Here is a 25,967-nt window from a genome sequence, read left to right on the forward strand (position 1 = left end):
TGTATTGCTTGACATGCCCTTTGTTGGTACTGCCTTAACCATCATGTGATAGGTTCGCAGTATTACTACGCTTACTGTGTCAATACTTCACAACTATAGGTCGCTTAACCCCCTTCTCCCACTCTGACTTACTAATTTCCCCGTTTATTGACAGAGCAATTCCAGCTGTCCATTAATAATGTCCCCTAATCGTCCACCCTTTCTCTCGTAGACGTAACCATGACTATGAGTAACTTCCTTAGTCCTTTCTTTACTATGGTTGCCATGCCAGCGGTAACCACACAGGGATACCAGCGCTCTCCCCGAGGTAGCCGAGAGTACCACTCTATTTATCTAGTCAGCAATCCCCCCGCTACTTAATAATGGAGACCCCTCCAGCCAACTAATTAATACCATCTAACTACAGTCTTTCAGACCGTCCTCTCGACAACGTCACCTTGACTACAAACGAGTCCCGTAGTCTTTCCTCGTTTACTACTATCACGTGACCTCCTGTTGCCATGTCTACAGTGTCAACAGGAAGGCCGGCGTTCTCCTCGAGGTAGCCGAGAGAGACGCTCCATTGCCGCTGAGCCGCTTTATCTGGTAAGACTCCGCTCTCCCCGCATTAACTCGCCCCACTGTTGATCCCGACTTATTGTAAATATATCCCGTACTGACGCTCTCCTCCTGCCCCTCCGTTTTTCAGGAATCTGATTCATTCGGACCCATTCCATTTTTACCCGATACGCTGGTGATTAAGGACACACTCTACGCTACTCGGTAAGCTTAACTGAGTACTGCGGTTGTGCAATTCCATCACTAATACTGACACCCTGGCCATATTGACTTAATGTTCTCTCCAACCAGATACGCGGAGAGGTCCCCCCACCTGCCTGTGTGCAACGACTGGATCGTTTTGCCATATCCCCTTTGGGATACTGGACTGCATTTCATAAGTAAGTTTTTGAATTCCCTTGTTCAACCATTTTGGTGGACACATGGTCAACCTAATCATTATCCTGATCAGAACCACTTTATTTTCGTAGGATTTAACATCCATTACCAACTCTTCACAATAATTAACGACGAACACTGATATATTCAGGTATGTGTAATATATGCAATGTGAATACCCCGTTACTGTGATTCAGTCAGTTTTAATTAAGACTTACTCCATATATTTATTTAAATTTAGGTTGTTGGCCCCACTCCCCCCCTTCCTGTCCTGATGAAGACCCAACTGCAAGGACCTTATTGACTCCTGCGCCACCTGGGTCGAAACGTCGACTTCCTTACCCCGACACACAGCCTCCTCCAACCCATAAATTCATGCATAGTATGGACAGTGGGGCATGTGTTTTGTGAACTTAACTGTTGATTTGTGGTTCTCGTATTGTCTGTTCGACATTGAATTTATACAAATGTTTGAATAATACTTGATTTTAATATCACTATCCGTTCCCACACTACCCTCACGTTTGCACGTTCCCCCCCCCCTTTTACCCCCCAGGGGCACCAATACAACTGTAATTTATGCATATGTGTATCTTTTCCCTATAATGTGAATTAAACATTATAGATGTATTTACTTTTCAATCGCTTTATTTGTTTGAACGTTTATTCTACTGGGACCCCCTCTTCTTAATGCTCCCGTAGGAGGCGGGGAGCCGGCTGCGCCCACGGGTGCATTGGGACTCTCCAGTGAGGCCTGGCCACAGGGGATGGGGTCTTTGGGGCCAAAAGAGGCCCAGGGCAGGGGGGGCAACAGAGCCCCCCTCCCGTGTAATAAAAAAAAGAAAACGAGGCAATGTCCCGGGCCACCTCCTTAAAAATAATTGTTTTAATAAAAAAAAAAAATATGTGGCCATGTCCCGGAGGATGGGGTCCCCGGGGCTGAAATTGGCCTTGAGAGGGGGGGGCTACACGCCCCTTCCCATTTACAAATAAAATAAAAAATTGTTGCTGGCCCTGGCTGATGGGTTCCCCAGAGCCCTCAAAATATTGAGAGAAAGCGGGCCATATCATCACCCTTCTAAAAAAAAAAATGCCAGCATCTCGCTGGAGGCCCCACCCCCTCCCTGCACCACTCTGGAAACGCGCCTCCTGGCGTGTTCTGGGATGGGGAATTATATCACCTAGAATCTTAAGGGTCTTTAGGAGCAAAGTAGCCCACCAGGTACTGCCAGTAAGCCCCACACAGTAGGATTGCTGAGAGTTGGTCCGAGGCCATGTCCCTTTTTACACTTCTCTGCAAACGCGGCTCTTGGTGCACTGCTGGTGGGGCGATGAGATCCTCTTTTGTTCTGAGGAACTCAGAACTAAAGTGGACTTTTCCCCCGGAGCAGCAGTGCGCCAGGAGATGTGTTTGCAGAGTGGTATAAAAAGGGGGCGTGGCTTTAGATCACTCTTACCAATCTAGCTGTGTGGGACTTACTGGAGATAACAGGAAGGGTAGGTGGCCCCCAGGGACCCTCATGAGGCAAGGGGACTTCATACCCCAACCAAGAGCGTGCCAGGAGGTGTGTTTGCAGAGTGGTGCAGAAAGGGGGCTTCCCACTATCTGGGGCTTACTAGAAGTAACAGGTAGGCTATTTGGCCCCTAAGGACCCCCAGAAGTGAAGCGTACTTCAATCCACATCCCAGAGTGTACCACAGAGTGCATTTGCAGAGTGGTGGGAAAAGGTGGCCTGGACTGCTATGTGAGCTTACTAAAGCTGCTGGTGGGACTTACTGGAGGTAATAGGAGGGGTAGTTGGGTAGGGTGTCACCCAGAAACCGGTCCCAGGATGCTTTTTCCGGTTCAGCCCAGATCTGTGACTGGGGGTGAGTGTCTGAAAAGTTTAAGCACTCCATCCATCATCTCCTTGTGTTTGCTTTGTTCGCCCCTAGTTGGTAGGGTATGCCCAGATGTGGGTCCCTTGCTCACTTTGCCACTGGATTCAAGCTAGCCTGGCTGATGAAGTGTGCCACCCAGAAACAGGTCCCATGATTCTTGTTTCCGGTTCAAGGAAACAAGCATGACATGGCAGATTCGGCTGGACTGTTCCCATGAGGCACAGTGTCAAGACTGGTTTGCATACATCTGGGCCTTAACTGAGGTGGCGAAGTGAACTAATGAATGATGATGGATTCAACCCAGAACTATGACTAGGAGTGAGTGTCTGAAAAGTTTCAGCGCTCCGTCCAACATCTCCTTGTGTTTGCTTTGTGTACCGTCTCTGTAACCTTTGTTTTGTTTAGGAAATTTCTAAGGATTTCAAAATTCCATTTCCTAACTATAACATCCCTTTAACATTTGTTTTTCTCAGTGAATGTCTATGTTTTATAGCGTAAAGTAATATTTAATCACCATACGTTAATCCAACTGTTCCCGTATCACCTTCCTCGGTCTGTCTCCTGCTCACGCCATTCCTTTCCCTCATCACATTCCCCCTAACTCCTCCTCCGGGGGTGCTGTCAATCCTGGACTCACTAAAACCCTTTCAGCTTATTATCTGAACACCCGGTCCGCTGTAGCCCACCCGCATGAACTGTCGGTGCTACTGGACCTCCACTCACCAGATATCCTGTTTCTTACAGAAACCTGGTTTTGCGATGACTCCCTCCCCGTTCTTTTAGCCACCTTACCAGCCCCATACTATGCTTTACGCTTAGATCGCCCCAATGGTAGGGCTGGGGGAGGCGTAGCGGTCATCGCTCAAGCCGACGTCCCTTTCCAAATTCTCTCTTTGCCGGATATTGCCACCACGGAGTACCTGGCCATCCGTACCACCTCTACTACCCCTCCTCTCACCTGTGTACTCATTTATCGCCCTCCCCAATCGCCCTTATTCTTTCTCCCTAGCTTTCTGGAAGTTTTAGCTACGATTACGATTAATAATTCTTCCATCCTGCTCTTGGGTGACTTCAATTTCTGGCCCTCTGACCTCGCAGAATGTCCTTCCTCAAAGGAATTTTCTGAAACCCTCCAATCTCTTAATTTCACTTCCCATATTCATTCCCCTACCCATGTCAAAGGACATACCTTAGACCACATCTGGTCCTTGAATTGCCCTGTAAAGTCCATATCCATCTCACCCTGTACGTGGTCGGACCATCACCTGATCTCATTTACCCTCCCCACCCACTCCCCGGTTAAGCCCCCACTTCCTAAAAATGTCTGGGTTCGGGCTTGGGGGCGAGTAGACCCCGACTATCTATCTACCCTACTCACCGCTTCCTATCCCCCCCTACAAGGCCTGTCCACTCTCGCCCAGGTCACATCCATCGATCAGTGGCTCACCTCAGGCTGCGATTCTATCGCTCCTCTGAAGCGGGTCACTTCAAAGCGGGAGAAGGATGCAAATCTGTGGTTTAATGAGGACCACCAAATTAACGGTACGCAGAGCGGAGCGGGCCTGGAGGAGAAACTACTGCCCCCTACTCCGATTGGAGTTCACTAACATCTTGACCCAATATAAACAGGCCATCTTGGCGGCAAAAACAACCTATTTCTCCTCAAAAGTCCTCGCTGCGGAGAACCAATCGAGGGAAATTTTCTCGATTGTGCACAACCTGGCATTCTCCGACAGAACCACTTTGAAGCCTACCCCCTCTTTGGAACTATGTCACTCCCTTAACAACTTCTTTATCCAAAAAATTGCTATCATCAAAGCCAACATTCCTCCTCCTTCTTCTATTTTTGTGGACCCCCAGTGCCCCTCCCCCAAGGGACAACTGGGTGCCCTTCCTCCTTTGACCAAGGAATCCCTGACTTCAATTATCCCTTTAATTAAATCTGGTTCCCCCCTAGACCCTTGTCCTTCTCACATTCTTCGCCACATTTTTTCCTCTTGCCCTGACCCCCCCCTTCATCTCCTCAACAGCTCCCTCTCTCAGGGCGTTGTACCCCCCCCATTGAAAACAGCAATCATTGTCCCTATCCTTAAGAAACCGGGCGCGGATCCCTCGGCCCCCGCCAACTATCGCCCCATCTCCCTCTTGCCATTCTTGGCAAAAGTACTCGAGCGCCATGTCACCTGCACTTTGAGCTCTTTTGTGGAGATGCATGGGGTCTTAGCTCCCCGTCAGGCCGGTTTCCGCACCGCACACTCTACGGAGTCCGTAGTACTCTCGGTCCTTGACAACCTCAGGGAGGGAATGGATACCAACCAGACCCAGGCCCTGGTCCTCCTTGATCTCTCAGCCGCCTTTGACACGGTTGATCACACCATCTTACTCTCCCGTGTCGGGGCGGCGGGGATCGGGGGTACCGCCCTGGTATGGTTGTCCTCCTTCCTGAGGGACCGCACCCAGGCGGTTCGCCTGGGTGATTTTACTGCGGACTTCCGGAAAGTTCAGTGCGGGGTCCCCCAAGGTTTCTCCCTTTCACCCCTTCTGTTTAACCTTTACATCGCCCCTCTTATTTTTTCATTACAACAGATGGAGGTCTCCGTGTATAATTACGCGGATGACCTCCAACTTGTCTTTAATCTGTCTTCTTCCCCTGCTTCTGTCTCTAGCTTTCAATCTACTATGATCCACATCCGAGACTGGATGAAACACAACCATCTGAAACTCAACCCAGACAAGACTGAGCTGGTGTTGACGGGTGGTTCATCCAGTCCCTGGTCCTCTCTGTTTTGGCCCCATTCCCTAGGTCTCCCACCTGTTCCCTCAGTAAAAACATTAGGCATTAAACTCAATCCCCAGCTCACCCTTCACTCCCAGGTTAGTTCTGTGGTGTCCTCTTCCTTTCTGTCACTGCGCACTATACGCAAGGTGTCCCGTTTCTTTTCTTTTGACGCTCTGAAACTGATTACCTTGGCAATGGTCATCTCCCGCCTGGACTACGGCAACGCCCTATATGCTAGTATACCTGCATATAGTTTAAGGCGGTTGCAGCAGATCCAGAACCAGGCGGCACGCTTGGTGTTTAAATTGCCAAAGTTTCACCATATCAGCCCCCTCCTCAAATCTCTGCATTGGCTCCCAGTCCGTGAGCGTGTCCAGTTCAAGCTCGCTTCCCTTACCTTCCAAGCTCGACTGGGCACGGCTCCGGTCTTTATCTCATCTGAGATGACACCCTATGTTCCTACCAGGGAACTACGTTCATCCACCAAATCCCTCCTTACAGTCCCGCGGTTTCGGAGGAAGAAATGGGGAGGATCGAAATTTGCGACCCTTGCTCCACTTCTTTGGAACTCCCTGCCTTTAGAACTTAGAGCCTCCACTCTTTATCCGCAATTCAGGAAACTGCTCAAAGCACATTTGTTCACCAAAGCCTTCAGTTAGTCCTTCTGTAGTTCTAATTCCTTTAGCTTAGTATTCACTGTCCCTTCCCCTGTTATTTTGCCAGTTATAGCGCCATGAAACCGCTGGTGACCGTGCGCTTAATAAATAATTTTAAACTCAAACTCAAACTCAAACTCAAACTGCTGCCATGCATAGCCCTGTGACCATGCCTCCTCATGCAACCAATCCCCCACCATGCATAGAATTTGGCCGTGTACAGCAGGGGGTTTGCTGCAGGGTCTAGCCTTTGGCCAGGCCCTGTGGCCAACCCCCACCTGCAGTCAACCTCACACTGTACACAACCTTAGGCCATGTGAGCCTGGGTGTTGACCATGTGGCCAACCACCCCAAAGGCAGCCAACAAGGGAGAGCATGCAGTGCCCCTCCCCAGACCATTTTTGACCATAGGGACCCTAGTACCCCAGGACCCACCACATTTCTTTAGGGGAGGGTTGTATCTAGCCTCTCTCTCCGGGCCGTATTTGGCCCTGGGGACTTCATTTCCCAGGGCTCGGCCATACTGTAAATGGGCAAGGGGCCACATAGGCTCCCTTCCTGGGCCACTATTAACCCTGGGGACCACATCCACAGGGCCTATTTAATTTTAAATTGGGAAGGAGGCTGATTTTAGCCCCGGGAACCCCATCTCCAGGGGCCCAGCCACATTATGAACTGGGAGATGGGCAAGCAGGCCCCCTCCCTGGGGCAAAATTAACCTAATGGACCCCAACATCTGGCGCCTCATCATCAAAAGGTGGGGCCCCTGGAGTCCACCCTGGTAAACCATCTACGTCATTGTTGGGAGCTGCGGAGGGTACCCCAATGTCCCTGTGAACCCAACCACCTCTTCGCCTCCAGCAGATACCTGCACTGCTCCTGCCCAGGGCCACCTAGCACCACCAGTCCTAGGTGGTCAGGGTATTCTTACCCTGCCCCCTTATGGTTTTATTTATCACTTTGTTTTGAGACCCAATCCCAAAATGTCTTCCAGCACTTCCTGGTTGAAGCTTTTGCCGCCAATCAGATCTCACCAAGCCATTGTTTTGATCCACATAGGACTCACATACCTAGATATCTATACATCTTTTTCTTTAATAACCCAATACTGCTGAATGGATTTACACCAAATTAAAAAGGGCTATTTCTGGGCAAAGAGCCAGCTTTCTGTCAAATTTGGTGTAATTCCATACAGCGAATTGGGCTATAGTCATGCACAAAATAGCTATGGGATATTGCATGGGGAAAACACATTTTGGGGTCCCTCCTTTTTCTCGGTGCCTGTTTGAAGAATCCCTCCAAAACCTTCCAGACAGCAGCTGCAGTGAGATGTCATCAGTGATGTAATTTGAGATGTGATCAGTGATGTCACTGACCAGGTCTTGAATGATGTAATATGTGATGTCATCAGCAGTGCATTGGGAGTGCGCAAGTTATAGTTAGCTCAACTAACTATAACGGCTGAATTTATCTAGTTTTGTACAAGTGAAATGTCCAACTAACTATAACAACCCTGAAATCTATGGTTATTTCAGTGAATTTCAAAGGTTTTTTAAATGCTAATTTCTAACTATAACGTCCCTGAAACCTATGGTTTATTCAGTGCATTTCAAAGCTATTTTAAATGCTAATTTCTAACTGTAACATCCCTCAAACCTATTTATTTTTCAGTGAATTTCAAAGGTTTTGTAAATGCCAATTTCTAACTATACCTACAGAGGTAGGACATGTGCAGAAAGAGAAAGAAAGGTGCAGAAAGAAGCAAGCTAAATGCAGGAAGAGGTAACAGAAGTCCAGAAAGGCAAAGAAAAGTACAGAAAGAAGCAAGAGAAATGCAGAAAGAACCAACAGAGGTGCAGAAAGATGCCTTGTTGCAAAGTCATCCTGTGCCCCAAATTTTTTTGCTGACTGGTACTGGTTTGAACTGACTCTGATTAACCAGGCCCGGAGCCAGTGCTATGCTGAAAGACACTTAGAATACAGTGAAAATACCTACATACATTAGGGTACATTATAGGTTGGGGCAACACTGTGATTGGCATGACTTACCCTGTAAGGCCCTGGTCCAAAATAGGGCAGGGGATTACCTCTAACTCAGAGGGGCAGAAAAAGGCAAGAGAGGTGCATAAACAGGCAGGAAAGGTGCAGAAACAGGGGTGCAGAAAGAGACAAGTGAGGTGCAGAAAGACGCAAGAGCAGTGCAGAAAGAACCAACAGAGGTGAAAAAAGAGGCACGAGAGATACATAAAGAGGTAGGAGACGTGCACAAAGAGGCAAGAGAGGTACAGAAAGAGGCAGGCAGGGGCAAAAAGAAGGAAGAGAAGTGCAGAAAGAGACAAGAGATTTTCTGAAAGAAGCAACAGTGTAAAAAGAACCAAGAGAAGTGCAGAAAGAGGCAAGTGACGTGCAGAAAAAAGCAAGAGCAGTGCACAAAGAACCATCAGAGGTGCTGAAAGAGGCGCGAAGTGTGCAGAAAGAGCAAGAGAAGTGCAGAAAGAGGCAAGAGAGGTACAGAAAGAGGCAAGAGAGGTGCAGAAACAGTCAGGAAAGGTACAAAAACAGGGAACAGGGATGCAGAAAAAGGCAAGAGAGGTTCAGAGAGAGAAAAGAGGGGTGCAGACAAGCCAGAGAGCTGCTGAAAGAGGTAAGTGATGTGCAGAAATGAGCAAGAGAGGTGCAGAAAGAGGCGATAGAAGTACAGAAAGAAGCAACAGAGGTGCAGAAAGAGGCAAGAGGGGTGCAGAAAGAGGTGAGAGAAGTGCAGAAAGAAGCAAAAGAGGTGCTCAAAGAGGCAAGAGGATGCAGAAAGAGGCAAGAGCATTGCAGAAAGAACCAGGAGAAGTGCAGAAAGAAGCAACAGAGGTGCAGAAGGAGGCACGAGGGGTACAGAAAGAAGGAAGAGAAGTGCAGAAAAAAGCAACAGCAGTGCTGAAAGAGGCATTAAGGGTGCAGCAAGAGGCAAGAGAAGTGCAAAAAGAAGCAACAGACGTATAGAAAGAGGCAAGAGTCATGCAGAAAGAGGAAAGACTGGTACAGAAGAAAGAGAGTGAGGTACAGAAACAGGCAAGTGAGGTGCAGAAAGAGGCAAGACAAGTATAGAAAGAGGCAAGGGAAGTGCAGAAACAGGTAAGAGAAATGCACAAAGAGGCAAGAGAGGAGCAGAAAGAGGCAAGAGAGGTGTAGAATGAAGAAAGAGAAGTACAGGAAGAGGCAAGTGAGATGCAGAAAGAGGGAACATGGGTACAGAAAGAGTAAAGAGAGGTGCAGAAAAAAGCAACAGAAGTGCTGAAAGAGGCAAGTGAGGTGCAGAAAGGGGCAAGTGAAGCGCAGAAAGAAGACAATGAGGTGTAGAAAAAAGAAGAAAGGTGCAGAAAGAAGCAAGGGTAATGCAGAAAGAAGCAAGAGAGGCAAAGGAAGAAGAGAGGTTTGTGCATCATAAGTACCAATTTAACACCCACATTTAGCAATAAGTAACACATGACCATTCCAGCTTTGCAAAGAGCCTTCCACTACGCTGTAACACGTGACACTGTATTTTTGGGAACATTTGAGCCATTTGAGCTAGAAACAAGGCTTTTTTTATTCAAATCTGCAGATTAGGCAGCAGATGATGGAATATTTGGCAAATGCGGAAAATGTTTAATTATAAAAAAATTGGTGCAGCCAGTCACATAATTCCAGTAGCCCTGCTCATACCTCCGACTAGGTCCAGAAGTGCTCCTCAGTGGTTCCTTCTTTTTTTGTGTCTCATGGAGTTTATAGTTTAGTTTCTGTGGAATCCAGGAAGACTAAACCTGATGTTACCACTCCACAACACAGTTTACAATACCACATAATTACTCTCCAAAACACATAATCAGATGCCACATAATTCCTATACACGAAATACCACAAACTTTCTATCCAAATAATTTCACTGCACAACATAGCACATTATTCCACCAGACACAACGTACATCCACTCCACTGAACTCCAAAAAACATTAGTAATAAACTTTTAGATTTACAATACCAACAACTCTTACAAATGCTTCTTTAACTGGTACTCGCATTTGCAGAGTGGTGCAGAAAGGGGACTTGGCCTTTGGCCAGTGCTCAGGAATTCCGCTGCGTAGGACTTACAGGAGATACCAGGAGGGCTTCTTGGCCCCCAAAGTCCCGCAGGAGTAAAGTGGACATCATCCCTTAACTAGTACTGCACCAGGAGGTGCGTTTGCAGAGTGATGAATAAAAGTGGGCGTGGCCTCCTAAGACCTCTTAGTAAACCCACTGTGTGGGACTTAGTGGAGGTAATAGGACTAGCTATTCCCCACCACTCTGCAAATGCACTCCCTGGTGCGCTCTTGGATGGGGATTAAAGTCCCCTTCGCAGATGGGGGTCTTTAGTGCCCAACTAGCCTACCTGATATCTCCAGTATACTCCAGATAGTGGGATTTGCTTATAGGTTGATGCAGGCCATTCCCCCTTTCTCCACCACTCTGCAAACGCACCTCCTACCATGTTCTAAGTTGGGGGATTGAGTCCCCTTCATTCCTGAAGGTCCCTGGGGTCCAGCTAGCCCACCAGGTACATCCAGTAAGCCCCACACAGCTGGATTGCTGAGAGTGGTCCAAACCCACGCCCCCTTTTTACACCACTCTGCAAACGCACCTCCTGGCGCACTGCTGCTTGGGGGATGAAGTCCACTTGTGTCCTGAGGTCCTCAGGACACAAGAGGACCTTAGCGCCCAACCAGGAGGAAGGCTGCATGGCCCCTTCCTGAGGCCAATAATGATCCAAGGACCCCATGTTCTGGGGCATTGCCTCGTTGTTTTTTTTTACAGAAGATTATGGAAGAAGGGTCGTGTGGCCCCCCTTCCCTTGGCTACTTCTTGCCCCAGGAACCCCATCCCCCTGGTCCGGCCTTCCTTTTTTAAAATAAATAAATTAAATAAAGGGGAGGATGGCCCAGTGGCCCGCCTCCCAGGCCACTTCTGGCCCCTTGGACCCCACCCCGGGACCTGGCCTCTTTGATGGGGACCGTGGGGGGAGCCTCAATGCCCCCAAGGTCCCAGCCGGCTCCAGGCGGCATTGCTTTTGGGTAAGGGATGCTGCTAACATGCAGCTCCCCTTGCCCAAAAGCAATTCTGCTTCGCTTCATGGAAGCAGAGTTTTCTATGGCAGGGTAGGAGCAGTGCTCCCGCCCTGCCATAGCAAACAGCAATGCCCCGGGGTGGGCACCCCTGGACATTGCAGGAGCCGGCCCTGGGGGGTGGTGGTCCTCAGGGCCATCGAGAGCTCCAGGAGGGAAGCTGCATGCCCCCCCTACATTTGCACAGCCCCGAGGGGGTTGTGGTCCCCGCGGCTGGCGATCCACAACGGACCCCGGTATTTCAATATCAGTACCCCGGAGAGGTTGTGGTTTCAGGGTCAGTGTGAGGGGGATCCAATCCCCACATGCTTTGTTTTTACAAGTAGCCCCGGGGAGGAGGCGGTCAACGGGGCTGTGGAGGTCCATGTGCCCCCTGCATTTCAAAAACAAGGTACCAGGGAGGTGCTGGTCCCCGGGGCTGCGGGGTGCCACGTGCCCCCTGCACATAATTAACTAAGTCCCAGGGAGGTGGTGGCCGCTAATTAATTGTGCATTTCCCCCTGGGACTTGGCCCACCCAGGGGCTTATAGAAAACGAAGTGTGGGCGCCCGCGCTTCATTTATTTGAAATTTTTTTGGCCTGATTCGCGCACCCAGTGAAAATTCAGTCTATTAATTATTTTTTTAGTGGTTTTCTTTGGCCCTGGGGGTCCTTTTGAGCGCCCTGACCAGGCCCGGGGATCAGGGTGTTTCTACCCTGCCAGTTTTTCTTGTTTTTTCATGTTTTTTTTTACTGTTTTCTTGTGACTCAGTTACTGTGTCACAAGATCACTGCCAACACATTCTGGTTTGGAGTGGTGGCAGCCAATCAGAATTAGGCTTGTGCTCGGGAGGATTTGCGGCTCCTCCTCTGTGCTCAGATATCAATATATATTTTTTTAATTTCTCAGGAACTACTGAACAGATTTATACCATTTAAAAATAAGGTCGCTTTCTGAACCAAGAGCTAACTTTTTGTCAAATTGGTGTAATTCCGTTCAGCAGTTCAGGCTGCCAAAAATTCCTATGGAAACTAACATGGGCAAAACGCATTTTGGGACCCCCTTTTTTCTCACCCATCGCTGGACGAATCACCCCAAACTTTCAAGACAGGAACTGACCTGAGCTGGTCATTAGTTTGGAAAATTTTGCGAAGATTCGGCCCAAAGATATTGGCAAAAAAAATTATGCTTTTTGAATAGAAACAAGGTCCTAACTATAACTACCTGCAGGTAATATATATACATATATAAATATATATATCTATATATCTATATATATATATATATATATCCTGGCTCCAAAGCTTCACCCGCTTCTCCCACACTTAGTCACTGCTACTGTGCCCTCGCTCAGCCAACCGCCTCCGTGTACTGCGTTATATCGGAAGGGACAAAGATAATTCAGCTCGTCTTACCCCGTTTCCGATGCTTTGGATGTCATCAAATGGGCGGGGATTTTACTCTCCGATCAATCCTTTTCGGCGGTGGCGGTGCTCTCGTTTCATAAAAATCCTGGCTCCAAAGTTACACCACAAAAAAACGAGTCACTCCTTTGAGCGGGTGCCGCTTACACGGTGGCGTATCCGTGCTAAACAAATGCAGGCTCCAAAGTCTTTCTCTCCATTCTGAGAAAAAACAAACAGCACTCCCGGGCACAGTTGCAAGAAAAGTGGGTTTAATTACGCCTTCGACAGACGCGTTTCGGGAGAACACTCCCTTCTTCCGTGTCAAACACCCGCGCAATGCGCGCCATCCTTTTTAAAAAAACAATGATTGACGGTCACAAGACACAAATGAGGGACACGCTCACTGAGAATATGCGTGGGCGCCATCTTGTAACTGCTAAAATGCATTACAAAAATATACACTTCGTATAATATTATCACGTTTAAGTTGCGCATCAATATTGCATCTTAAGCATTGTAAAACATATCGTTTTAGTCTATGTTATCTTGCCGTGGATCGGCAAAGCAACCCTGCCGGGTTTCTAGGTCCCATCATTATCGTTGTCAGTAAAAAACAATTTTATGTTTTTAACATTACAGAATTCCACTCTTAAACACACAACCTATGCAAACAAGATCTATTATATATACTTCAATTGATTATTTCATTTCCTGGGAAAAATATTCCTTTCGGCAGATCCCTGCCAAAATAAGTAAAAAAGATTTTCACAGATTCATCTGACACTTCATATTTCAAAAACATTACATCACAGCAACAGCATTCATTGTTATTTTTACAGGTCATAAGTGTACGGACAACTCCTCACCACTAATAAGCCCATCAGGTGCCTTAGTTTGCATATCTACTATATATCTAGACTCCAGTCTCCTGAGCTTTAATAACCTATCACCCCCTCTGGGTGTCTCGGGTACTTGATCTAGACAGAAGTATTGGAGGAGATTTCTATCACTCTGATGTTTGATTGCAAAGTGTCTCGCAACCGGATATGTAAAATCCTTTTTGGCTATTGCCCGCATGTGCTCCAGTATCCTCAGTTTTACGGGATTGATGGTGCTCCCTACGTAGTTTAGTTTGCACGGGCATCTCAAACAATATACCGCATAATTGGTGTGACAGGACAGGAATTTGGTTATTCTTCTGCCTTCCGTCACTCCATTGACCTGGTATGTGAGGACTCTCCTACTGTGAGCACAAGCTTTGCATTTCCCGCAAGGAAAGAAGCCTTTGGCTTCATGTAAGGTACCTTTGGTCGTGATTATAGGGTCCATATGACTATGTACCAGTTGGTCCCGTATGGACCTAGCCTTTTTAAATGTTATTAGGGGCCTCTGAGGTATGTCTGGACCAATGATATGGTCCGTCTTCAGGACGTGCCAATGTTTATTTATCATCGATCTAAGCCAGCCAGCATCCTGTGAGAATGTAGTTATCATTCTAAACTTCTCCTGGTCATTTGAGGTTTTCACCTTCTTCTCAAACAGTTTGTCCCTGGCCAGCCGATCTACTCTCTGCAAGGCATTGTCCAAGAATTCCACCCTATACCCTCTGGCTATGAACCTCTTTTTGCTCTCATCTGCCGCCTGTTGAAAATCACTGTCTAATGTGCAGTTTCGTTTAAGTCTTAAAAATTCCCCGTACGGGATACTTCTGATAAGACTCTTAGGATGACTGGTGGAAGCATGCAACGTGCTGTTGCCCGCTGTGGGCTTTCAATACAATGATGTTTTTATAGTACCGTCTGCAATTTCCACCTTCAGATCAAGATAACTCGCTGCCACCGAGCTTACCTGTCCCGTGAATATCAGATTACAGACATTATCATTCAGCACAGATATATAACTTTCTGCCTCAGTGACTGACCCATCCAAAATCAGGAACAGGTCGTCTATATACCTGTACCATGAAACGATCTTTTCAGACCATCTTGCATTCTGTGGGGCCCAGGCTACCTGCTCCTCCCACCAGCCCACGAATAAATTTGCGTAGCTGGGGGCGAAGCAGGAGCCCATCGCCGTCCCTGAGATCTGTCTAAACATCCTTTCCTCAAACAAGAAGATATTATTCAACAGACAGAAATCAATTAATTCCAACAGCATCTGATTGTGTATAGCATGCTTCAATGGTTTTTTTCCCAAGAAATATTCAACTGCTCAAAGACCTAATGTGCGGTCTATGCATGTGTATAGACTGGTGATGTCAAGAGTTATAAAGCAGTATGATGATTGCCATTTTATTTGTTCAACATGTTCAATGAAATCTGCAGAGTCTCTGATGTACGATTTCAAGGTGAGGACTGAGTCAAACAAGAAAAAATCTAGGAATTTGGATAGACTTTCAGTTAACCCCCCCATTGAAGAAACTATGGGTCGCCCCGGTGGTCTGTTCAGGTCTTTATGAATCTTGGGCAGATAATAAAACGTGGGCAAAATGGGGTTACTCGTTTTCAAAAAAAGGTACTCCTCCACATCCAGCATTTGGTTATCATGCCATTTCTTTAATAGCCGATGTAGATTCTCCACACTTTCCAAGTACACTTTTCTGGTAGTTTTTTCATAGCAGTGTACATCGCCTAATTGGTGCATCGCCTCCTCAATATATTGTTCCCTAGATAGGAGAACAATATTCCCCCCCTTGTCTGCAGGTTTGCAAATGATTGAATGATCATCCATTAGATCTTTGAGAGCCTTTCTTTGTTCCTTCGTCACATTGTCAAACTTTCTCTTCGACAGTTTCTTCCCCCGGAAATTCCTCAGCTCCCTGATGACCAAATCCGAGAAGGTGTCGATTGCGTCTGAAGGTAATTGTGGAACGAACTTACTGGGGGGCTTCAACCCACTATGTGGAGCATCTGGCACTATATCTATGTTCACTAATCTTTGTGACAGCGTCGTAGATGTCAATAATTGTCCTCCGTCGCTCTCCCTGCGGAGGTTCTCCAAAAGTTCACATGCTGTGAGATCATTGACATTGAGTAAGTCAGTTTCTCTATTGGTGATCTTCATTAATCTATTTTCTTTGGGGGTGGGTTTGGTTTTGTAGAATTTGTGTAGCTTCATTTTTCGAACGAATTTAAAAAAGTCTATCCTAGTTTGGGTGTATTCGATGTCATCATTAGGGCAAAAGGTGAGTCCTAGTTTCAAAATTGATTCTTCATCAGGAGTTAAAACTCTATTAGAGAGGTTGACGATGGTCAAAAGATCTTGATTGTTTACCACCTGCCTCCCCTCTTGCTCCTTGTTACTCGGGTATTTTGGTTCTGTTTGGCTCTTCCTCTTCCTCTTCCGCCCACCTCTTCTGGTTTTTCTCCTGCTTCCGGGGGTTTGTTTTTTCCTCCCCTTAGCCAGTTCTGGCGGATGAGTTTGAATTCCTGTTGAAAAGGAGTCTTCAATACCGAGGCAGACGAGCCTGCCGCTTCGTCTCCAGATTGTTCTTCCTCTGTGACTTCTGACTCCGAGGTTTCAACCCTTTGCACCATAGTTGTTTTCGACATCTGATTCTTGCTTGCCATATCCTTTCTTGTTTGGTCATATTTTTTCGCGAATGTCAGGACCCTGCCCATTGCGTAGTCCCTTTCATCGCGATCAAATTTTTCTTGTTTACGAATTTTAATCTTGGTCTCGTACTTTTCCAACCTTTTCTTCATGGCTTGTCTGAGTTGGTCCTGTTGATCTTTTTCCAGGTTGGCAACCAGCTCTTCCTCCAAGGCTTCAATCTCCTTTAAAGTGCGATCTCTATCACTCCATGCGAACTGTATCAGGATTTCCAGCATCCCTTTGCACGACAATTTGATGTGTGCCGCCCAGGCTTCTAACAGAAGTGGATCCGGGTTTTCATACGCTGGAACCGTGAAGATGCGCAAACCTCTTGGGACTCTTTCTACTTCAATGTAGCTTTGTAACGAAGTACCCTCCCACCATTTGCGCACCTCCCTCTCATACAGTCTTTCCAATGTCATATATTGGTTGGCCAAAGTACTTTTCCCAATAACTTTGTCTTTCACAGGTTGTGTGATATCAGGATTCTTGTTCTTAAACATGTCGACCGCCGCTTCCCTGCGTTCAGTTACATTAAACATGTTCGTGTTTGAAAAGGCGTTCAATAGTGAAGCTCCAAGCCCGGAATTCACCCAATTCTCCAACACTTAGTCACTGCTACTCTGCCCTCGCTCAGCCAACCGCCTCCGTGTACTGCGTTATATCGGAAGGGACAAAGATAATTCAGCTCGTCTTACCCCGTTTCCGATGCTTTGGATGTCATCAAATGGGCGGGGATTTTACTCTCCGATCAATCCTTTTCAGCGGTGGCGGTGCTCTCGTTTCATAAAAATCCTGGCTCCAAAGTTACACCACAAAAAAACGAGTCACTTCTTTGAGCGGGTGCCGCTTACACGGTGGCGTATCCGTGCTAAACAAATGCAGGCTCCAAAGTCTTTCTCTCCATTCTGAGAAAAAACAAACAGCACTCCCGGGCACAGTTGCAAGAAAAGTGGGTTTAATTACGCCTTCGACCGACGCGTTTCGGGAGAACACTCCCTTCTTCCGTGTCAAACACCCGCGCAATGCGCGCAATCCTTTTTAAAAAAACAATGATTGACGGTCACAAGACACAAATGAGGGACACGCTCACTGAGAATATGCGTGGGCGCCATCTTGTAACTGCTAAAATGCATTACAAAAATATACACTTCGTATAATATTATCACGTTTAAGTTGCGCATCAATATTGCATCTTAAGCATTGTAAAACATATCGATAACATAGACTAAAACGATATGTTTTACAATGCTTAAGATGCAATATTGATGCGCAACTAAACGTGATAATATTATACGAAGTGTATATTTTTGTAATGCATTTTAGCAGTTACAAGATGGCGCCCACGCATATTCTCAGTGAGCGTGTCCCTCATTTGTGTCTTGTGACCGTCAATCATTGTTTTTTTAAAAAGGATGGCGCGCATTGCGCGGGTGTTTGACACGGAAGAAGGGAGTGTTCTCCCGAAACGCGTCTGTCGAAGGCGTAATTAAACCCAATTTTATTGCAACTGTGCCCGGAGTGCTGTTTGTTTTTTCTCAGAATGGAGAGAAAGACTTTGGAGCCTGCATTTGTTTAGCACGGATACGCCACCGTGTAAGCGGCACCCGCTCAAAGAAGTGACTCGTTTTTTTGTGGTGTAACTTTGGAGCCAGGATTTTTATGAAACAAGAGCACCGCCACCGCCGAAAAGGATTGATCGGCGAGTAAAATCCCCGCCCATTTGATGACATCGAAAGCGTCGGAAACGGGGTAAGACGAGCTGAATTATCTTTGTCCCTTCCGATATAACGCAGTACACGGAGGCGGTTGGCTGAGCGAGGGCACAGTAGCAGTGACTAAGTGTGGGAGAAGCGGGTGAAGCCCGGGCTCGGAGCTTCACTATTGAACGCCTTTTCAAACACGAACATGTTTAATGTAACTGAACGCAGGGAAGCGGCGGTCGACATGTTTAAGAACAAGAATCCTGATATCACACAACCTGTGAAAGACAAAGTTATTGGGAAAAGTACTTTGGCCAACCAATATATGAAATTGGAAAGACTGTATGAGAGGGAGGTGCGCAAATGGTGGGAGGGTACTTCGTTACAAAGCTACATTGAAGTAGAAAGAGTCCCAAGAGGTTTGCGCATCTTCACGGTTCCAGCGTATGAAAACCCGGATCCACTTCTGTTAGAAGCCTGGGCGGCACACATCAAATTGTCGTGCAAAGGGATGCTGGAAATCCTGATACAGTTCGCATGGAGTGATAGAGATCGCACTTTAAAGGAGATTGAAGCCTTGGAGGAAGAGCTGCTTGCCAACCTGGAAAAAGATCAACAGGACCAACTCAGACAAGCCATGAAGAAAAGGTTGGAAAAGTACGAGACCAAGATTAAAATTCGTAAACAAGAAAAATTTGATCGCGATGAAAGGGACTACGCAATGGGCAGGGTCCTGACATTCGCGAAAAAATATGACCAAACAAGAAAGGATATGGCAAGCAAGAATCAGATGTCGAAAACAACTATGGTGCAAAGGGTTGAAACCTCGGAGTCAGAAGTCACAGAGGAAGAACAATCTGGAGACGAAGCGGCAGGCTCGTCTGCCTCGGTATTGAAGACTCCTTTTCAACAGGAATTCAAACTCATCCGCCAGAACTGGCTAAGGGGAGGAAAAAACAAACCCCCGGAAGCAGGAGAAAAACCAGAAGAGGTGGGCGGAAGAGGAAGAGCCAAACAGAACCAAAATACCCGAGTAACAAGGAGCAAGAGGGGAGGCAGGTGGTAAACAATCAAAATCTTTTGACCATCATCAACCTCTCTAATAGAGTTTTAACTCCTGATGAAGAATCAATTTTGAAACTAGGACTCACCTTTTGCCCTAATGATGACATCGAATACACCCAAACTAGGATAGACTTTTTTAAATTCGTTCGAAAAATGAAGCTACACAAATTCTACAAAACCAAACCCACCCCCAAAGAAAATAGATTGATGAAGATCACCAATAGAGAAACTGACTTACTCAATGTCAATGATCTCACAGCATGTGAACTTTTGGAGAACCTCCGCAGGGAGAGCGACGGAGGACAATTATTGACATCTACGATGCTGTCACAAAGATTAGTGAACATAGATATAGTGCCAGATGCTCCACATAGTGGGTTGAAGCCCCCCAGTAAGTTCGTTCCACAATTACCTTCAGACGCAATCGACACCTTCTCGGATTTGGTCATCAGGGAGCTGAGGAATTTCCGGGGGAAGAAACTGTCGAAGAGAAAGTTTGACAATGTGACGAAGGAACAAAGAAAGGCTCTCAAAGATCTAATGGATGATCATTCAATCATTTGCAAACCTTCAAACAAGGGGGGGAATATTGTTCTCCTATCTAGGGAACAATATATTGAGGAGGCGATGCGCCAATTAGGCGATGTACACTGCTATGAAAAAACTACCAGAAAAGTGTACTTGGAAAGTGTGGAGAATCTACATCGGCTATTAAAGAAATGGCATGATAAACAAATGCTGGATGTGGAGGAGTACCTTTTTTTGAAAACGAGTAACCCCATTTTGCCCACGTTTTATTATCTGCCCAAGATTCATAAAGACCTGAACAGACCACCGGGGCGACCCATAGTTTTTTCAATGGGGGGGTTAACTGAAAGTTTATCCAAATTCCTAGATTTTTTCTTGTTTGACTCAGTCCTCACCTTGAAATCATACATCAGAGACACTGCAGATTTCATTGAACATGTTGAACAAATAAAATGGCAATCATCATACTGCTTTATAACTCTTGACATCACCAGTCTATACACATGCATAGACCGCACATTAGGTCTTCGAGCAGATGAATATTTCTTGGGAAAAAAACCATTGAAGCATGCTATACACAATCAGATGCTGTTGGAATTAATTGATTTCTGTCTGTTAAATAATATCTTCATGTTTGAGGAAAGGATGTTTAGACAGATCTCAGGGACGGCGATGGGCTCCTGCTTCGCCCCCAGCTACACAAATTTATTCGTGGGCTGGTGGGAGGAGCAGGTAGCCTGGGCCCCACAGAATGCAAGATGGTCTGAAAAGATCGTTTCATGGTACAGGTATATAGACGACCTGTTCCTGATTTGGGATGGGTCAGTCACTGAGGCAGAAAGTTATATATCTGTGCTGAATGATAATGTCTGTAATCTGATATTCACGGGACAGGTAAGCTCGGTGGCAGCGAGTTATCTTGATCTGAAGGTGGAAATTGCAGACGGTACTATGAAAACATCCTTGTATAGAAAGCCCACGGCGGGCAACAGCACGTTGCATGCTTCCAGCAGTCATCCTAAGAGTCTTATCAGAAGTATCCCGTACGGGGAATTTTTAAGACTTAAACGAAACTGCACATTAGACAGTGATTTTCAACAGGCGGCAGAGGAGAGCAAAAAGAGGTTCATAGCCAGAGGGTATAGGGTGGAATTCTTGGACAATGCCTTGCAGAGAGTAGATCGGCTGGCCAGGGACAAACTGTTTGAGAAGAAGGTGAAAACCTCAAATGACCAGGAGAAGTTTAGAATGATAACTTCATTCTCACAGGATGCTGGCTGGCTTAGATCGATGATAAATAAACATTGGCACGTCCTGAAGACGGACCATATCATTGGTCCAGACATACCTCAGAGGCCCCTAATAACATTTAAAAAGGCTAGGTCCATACGGGACCAACTGGTACATAGTCATATGGACCCTATAATCACGACCAAAGGTACCTTACATGAAGCCAAAGGCTTCTTTCCTTGCGGGAAATGCAAAGCTTGTGCACACAGTAGGAGAGTCCTCACATGGAGTGACGGAAGGCAGAAGAATAACCAAATTCCTGTCCTGTCACACCAATTATGCGGTATATTGTTTGAGATGCCCGTGCAAACTAAACTACGTAGGGAGCACCATCAATCCCGTAAAACTGAGGATACTGGAGCACATGCGGGCAATACCAAAAAAGGATTTTACATATCCGGTTGCGAGACACTTTGCAATCAAACATCAGAGTGATAGAAATCTCCTCCAATACTTCTGTCTAGATCAAGTACCCGAGACACCCCGAGGGGGTGATAGGTTAATAAAGCTCAGGAGACTGGAGTCTAGATATATAGTAGATATGCAAACTAAGGCACCTGATGGGCTTAATAGTGGTGAGGAGTTGTCCGTACACTTATGACCTGTAAAAATAACAATAAATGCTGTTGCTGTGATGTAATGTTTTTGAAATATGAAGTGTCAGATGAATCTGTGAAAACCTTTTTTACTTATTTTGGCAGGGATCTGCCGAAAGGGATATTTTTCCCAGAAAATGAAATAATCAATTGATGTATATATAATAGATCTTGTTTGCATAGGTTGTGTGTTTAAGAGTGGAATTCTGTAATGTTAAAAACATAAAATTCTTTTTTACTGACAACGATAATGATGGGACCTAGCAACCCGGCAGGGTTGCTTTAGCGATCCACGGCAAGATAACATAGACTAAAACGATATGTTTTACAATGCTTAAGATGCAATATTGATGCGCAACTTAAACGTGATAATATTATACGAAGTGTATATTTTTGTAATGCATTTTAGCAGTTACAAGATGGCGCCCACGCATATTCTCAGTGAGCGTGTCCCTCATTTGTGTCTTGTGACCGTCAATCATTGTTTCTTTAAAAAGGATGGCGCGCATTGCGGGGGTGTTTGACACGGAAGAAGGGAGTGTTCTCCCGAAACGCGTCTGTTGAAGGCGTAATTAAACCCACTTTTCTTGCAACTGTGGAAAAGTAAATTTTGCCATGTTCTGTGTCCCTACGCCTCATCCATCATATGTTATGTGTGCATGACCAATATGCATATGTTATTCCCCATGTCCGATTAATGACGCAATTCCAGTTGTGTCCACCTCTAGTATGTCATTTTCCAGTCCTCGTGAATACTACGAATATCAGGCCTATATAAAGTAATGTTGTCACGTTTCTCAGTACGCACGTTATTCCATTATAAAGTCCCCGTTTCCAGGCCTCAACAGGGCCCGGACATCAGATTCAGCTCCTGTCTCCTGAAAGCCTCGCTGAGGAGCGATACAGCCCCCACCTGTATCCTCGACCCTTCACTTACTTCCTGCCTCGCAGTGCCCGGTGCAGCTTGGCTCTGCCTCTGAGTCTGCCAAGAGTATGTTATGATTCCAGCTATCAGTTCAGTCCTTCTCCTCTGCATTCCTAAGCCACTGAACTGCATCAATAGTTTCCGTCATTGTCTAGCCTATTCGGCTCCACGTTAGAGAAATACTGTATTAATGGTCATTTAATATTCTTCATCACGCACTACATGTAGAATAATGCATGGTCCAGTCTTAGAATCAAGTTAGCTTTTCCCCTCATGACTTCTAGTTTATATCAACATGTTCCCTAAACATCAGATACCAGATAGGGTTTAGGTACATGTCGCTCCGACCCTCCAGACTCTAGTCTCTGCTCCTAGCACAGAGTTCGTAGCCCCCAGCTTCTCCTAGTAACACGTCATTGCCAGTTTTCGCGCACCATTAGGTTAGAGGTCCCGGCTCCTTAGGTAGCCCCCTCCTATGTTTCCGCCCATTCATGACATATTCTGTTACGTTTGCATCACATGTCTATGTATACTCCCAGTTACACCTACTTTTACTGTTATCTCTCGCGACTGCTACGCGTCACGCCTTCTGCTCCACCCACTGCTACGCCTACTGCAATGTAATGCTATGTGTTTGCGCTATGTATATAAGTCAATGTATTGTTATTAAAAGTTAGCGCGCTCATCCCAGATCAAGCCCCGGCAGCTGCTGGGCCCCAGTTGTCCTGCTGGGCCCTGTCACCTCTGTTCTATGCAGGTTGTCCTGATCCTGTCCTTATGCTGTAATAAACCTGCAGAAACTCCTACTACCTCGAATCTTGACTCTTATTTTATTGAGCTATCTGTTATTCATTCATTCATTAAAAAATAGATCCGGTATTATTTATTTATATACCACATAATGGCGCCCGAACAGGGACTTGCCCTTTCCCCACGCGTCGGTGAAGCCACGCCGACCCCCTGACCCTCTGCAGTCGTGACGGAACCATACCGTGCACTGGCAGATATTTCTGCTCCAAGTATCCCTCAGGCCCACGGAGGAGACGGAGGAGGCGGTCCAGCATCCAAACGAGACGGTGGAGGAACGCGGCGAGTCCCGACCAGAGCCCAAGCCGAGAGTCCAAGGTCCGAGGTATCCGGAGGCCCACCTGTAACTAAAGTCCGAAGTTCGTCGTCCGTCGTCCAGTCCAGTCCGAGGCCTTCCGTTCCGTGCTGCCCGGTGAGTACCATTGCTGGGGTAGTATCTAGACAGGGTCAGTCTAAATTGACTCCTGGTCCGTGGGTTGGTGGTGCCCAGACTCACAAACGAAGTGTTCACCTAGGTGGATACGGGTCTTGATGCGTCCCTTTATGGGACCGGTATGTTCCGTACTGTTACAGCAGTGCATCCAGTAACTCTAGTCTGTTCCGTTCTCGAGAAATTCTGTTCTGTTTCTGTTCTCAGTATTCCAGGTAATATTCTGTTCGAACTGTTATTTATAATGTTCTTCATGTATTTTAATGTTGTGGTATGAGTGTGACGTGATTTTGTGTTTTCATTGTGTATTGTATTGTGTCCAGATTACAGTTCAGTCATGCCTATATTTTCCAAGTTACGTCAGTTAAAAACTAGAAAGGGTCTGTTAGAGGAAGCAGTTCCTGTCCCGCCCAGGGACAGTCCAGGTCACTTTATGTATCAGAAACATGGCATAAGCGCCATATTGTATCTAGATTTATGGGTAGAGTATACCAAACAGTTAGAAGAAAAGTATAGATGGCCCGTATCGGGTACATGGGATGCCGAATGTATCATGCGAGTAGAAGAAGCATTATGGAAAAAGAAAGCCAGACAGTCACAGAAAGATGCCATCGAGTTCTACCACTTTTCCAGACGAAATAGTGGCACAAATGTTTCTGAAATTGCCCCCAGCCGAGCAACGACTGGTGGGTACGTATATGATTCAGCACCTCATTACTCTGTATGAGGGTCAACATTCTGATCCAGGCCCGTTACACGATATCCTGAACGAGTTACTCCAGTATAGATGGAGAGGTCTAGGTACCGATTTAATTAGTGTTATTCTAGAACAGCGTTACAAATACAGAACGTTTCTGAATCCGCATTTTGTTCATGTCTCACCCCCAGAAAGTAAATCATTTTACATAGACAGACAGAATCCGTTACGAGAAGTCCACCCAGTCCAAGGGGCGGGTGGCGTAATGCAACGAGTGTTTGTATACACTCCGATTTCAAAGATGGAACTTCTTGAAATGAAGAAATTAATTCCCTGTCATGACAAAGATCCAGCAGGGTTCCATAGAGAATTAAAAGACATGCTCCGTATGGGAGAATACACTTACCCAGATATCATTAAAATGTTAAAGGTCCTGTTACCCGCAGGGGTGTATGAAAAGTTAAAGGAAAAGGAATGGGAGGTGGGAGAGAAAAAGATCGATTGGACAGCTCTGGAAGCTGAAGACAAGGCACGAGTACCAGGTACCGGTCTTGGAGATAAATGTAAAGAATTACCAGAATTACTGATTCAAGTTTTACCTAGATTATTGACAACAAGGAAAGAAGACTGGGATGCAATCTCAGCCTGTAAACAGAAACAAGATGAAGATATTAGTGATTTTTATTCTAGATTTGAGAAATGTTTCAGTATTAACAGTGGTCTCAAGACAAGTAGTGAGTCATACCCTCACCTTTTCGTTACCAAATTAGTCGAGAATTCAAGTCCACAAATTAAAAATCGAGTTTTGAAAGTCGAAAGCACCTGGCAAGCAAATACCCCGTCCCAGATGCTCCAGATGCTCCAGTACCACCAGAATAGAATCAGGGAAGAGCAAGAACACGAGAGAAAACGTATGAAAGACACGAAAATGAAAGTACTAGTTGCACAATCTGTTCCTCAAGACAGTCAGAAGAGGGGTCCGAATCAAGCCAGTCATCCTGCAGCTCCCGTTAAAGGGAACTGCAATTATTGTAAACAGCCAGGTCATTTTATAAACGAGTGTGCAGTTCTGAAACATAATATAGCTACTGGTAAGACTAAAGAAAGACCACGTCCGCCTAGACAAGAACAAGTTTCACAGATTCCTCAGTCACAGAATGCACAACAGACAGTTTCCGCACCGCAGCCTATTGCTGCAACACAGCACGTTACATCGCAGATGTACCAGTATGCTCAGACAGAGTATCCAGAGTACCAGCCATATTCATGAAACAGCCTAGAGAGGGAGGTAGGCTTGCCTCTCATCGAGATACCTGTAGATCAAGAAGGTCCCTATGTTCACAGTCAAGTATTAGGGAAAGACAGAAAGTTTTTGATCGATACAGGGGCAAGTAGGACCACAATTAGTCATGCCGAAGTTCCAGGGGCTCCGCTCTCAGGCTCAAGAAATGTTTCCCTTGGATTTTCAGGAAAGCCAATAGTTAATGAGATATCAAAGCCAGTTACTCTAGAAGTAGGTCCATTGTCCCGTACTACTGATCTGTTACTTACTAAGTCATGTC

Source organism: Lissotriton helveticus, chromosome 1_1 (genome assembly GCF_964261635.1).
Source record: "Lissotriton helveticus chromosome 1_1, aLisHel1.1, whole genome shotgun sequence".
Taxonomy (NCBI): Eukaryota; Metazoa; Chordata; class Amphibia; order Caudata; family Salamandridae; genus Lissotriton; species Lissotriton helveticus.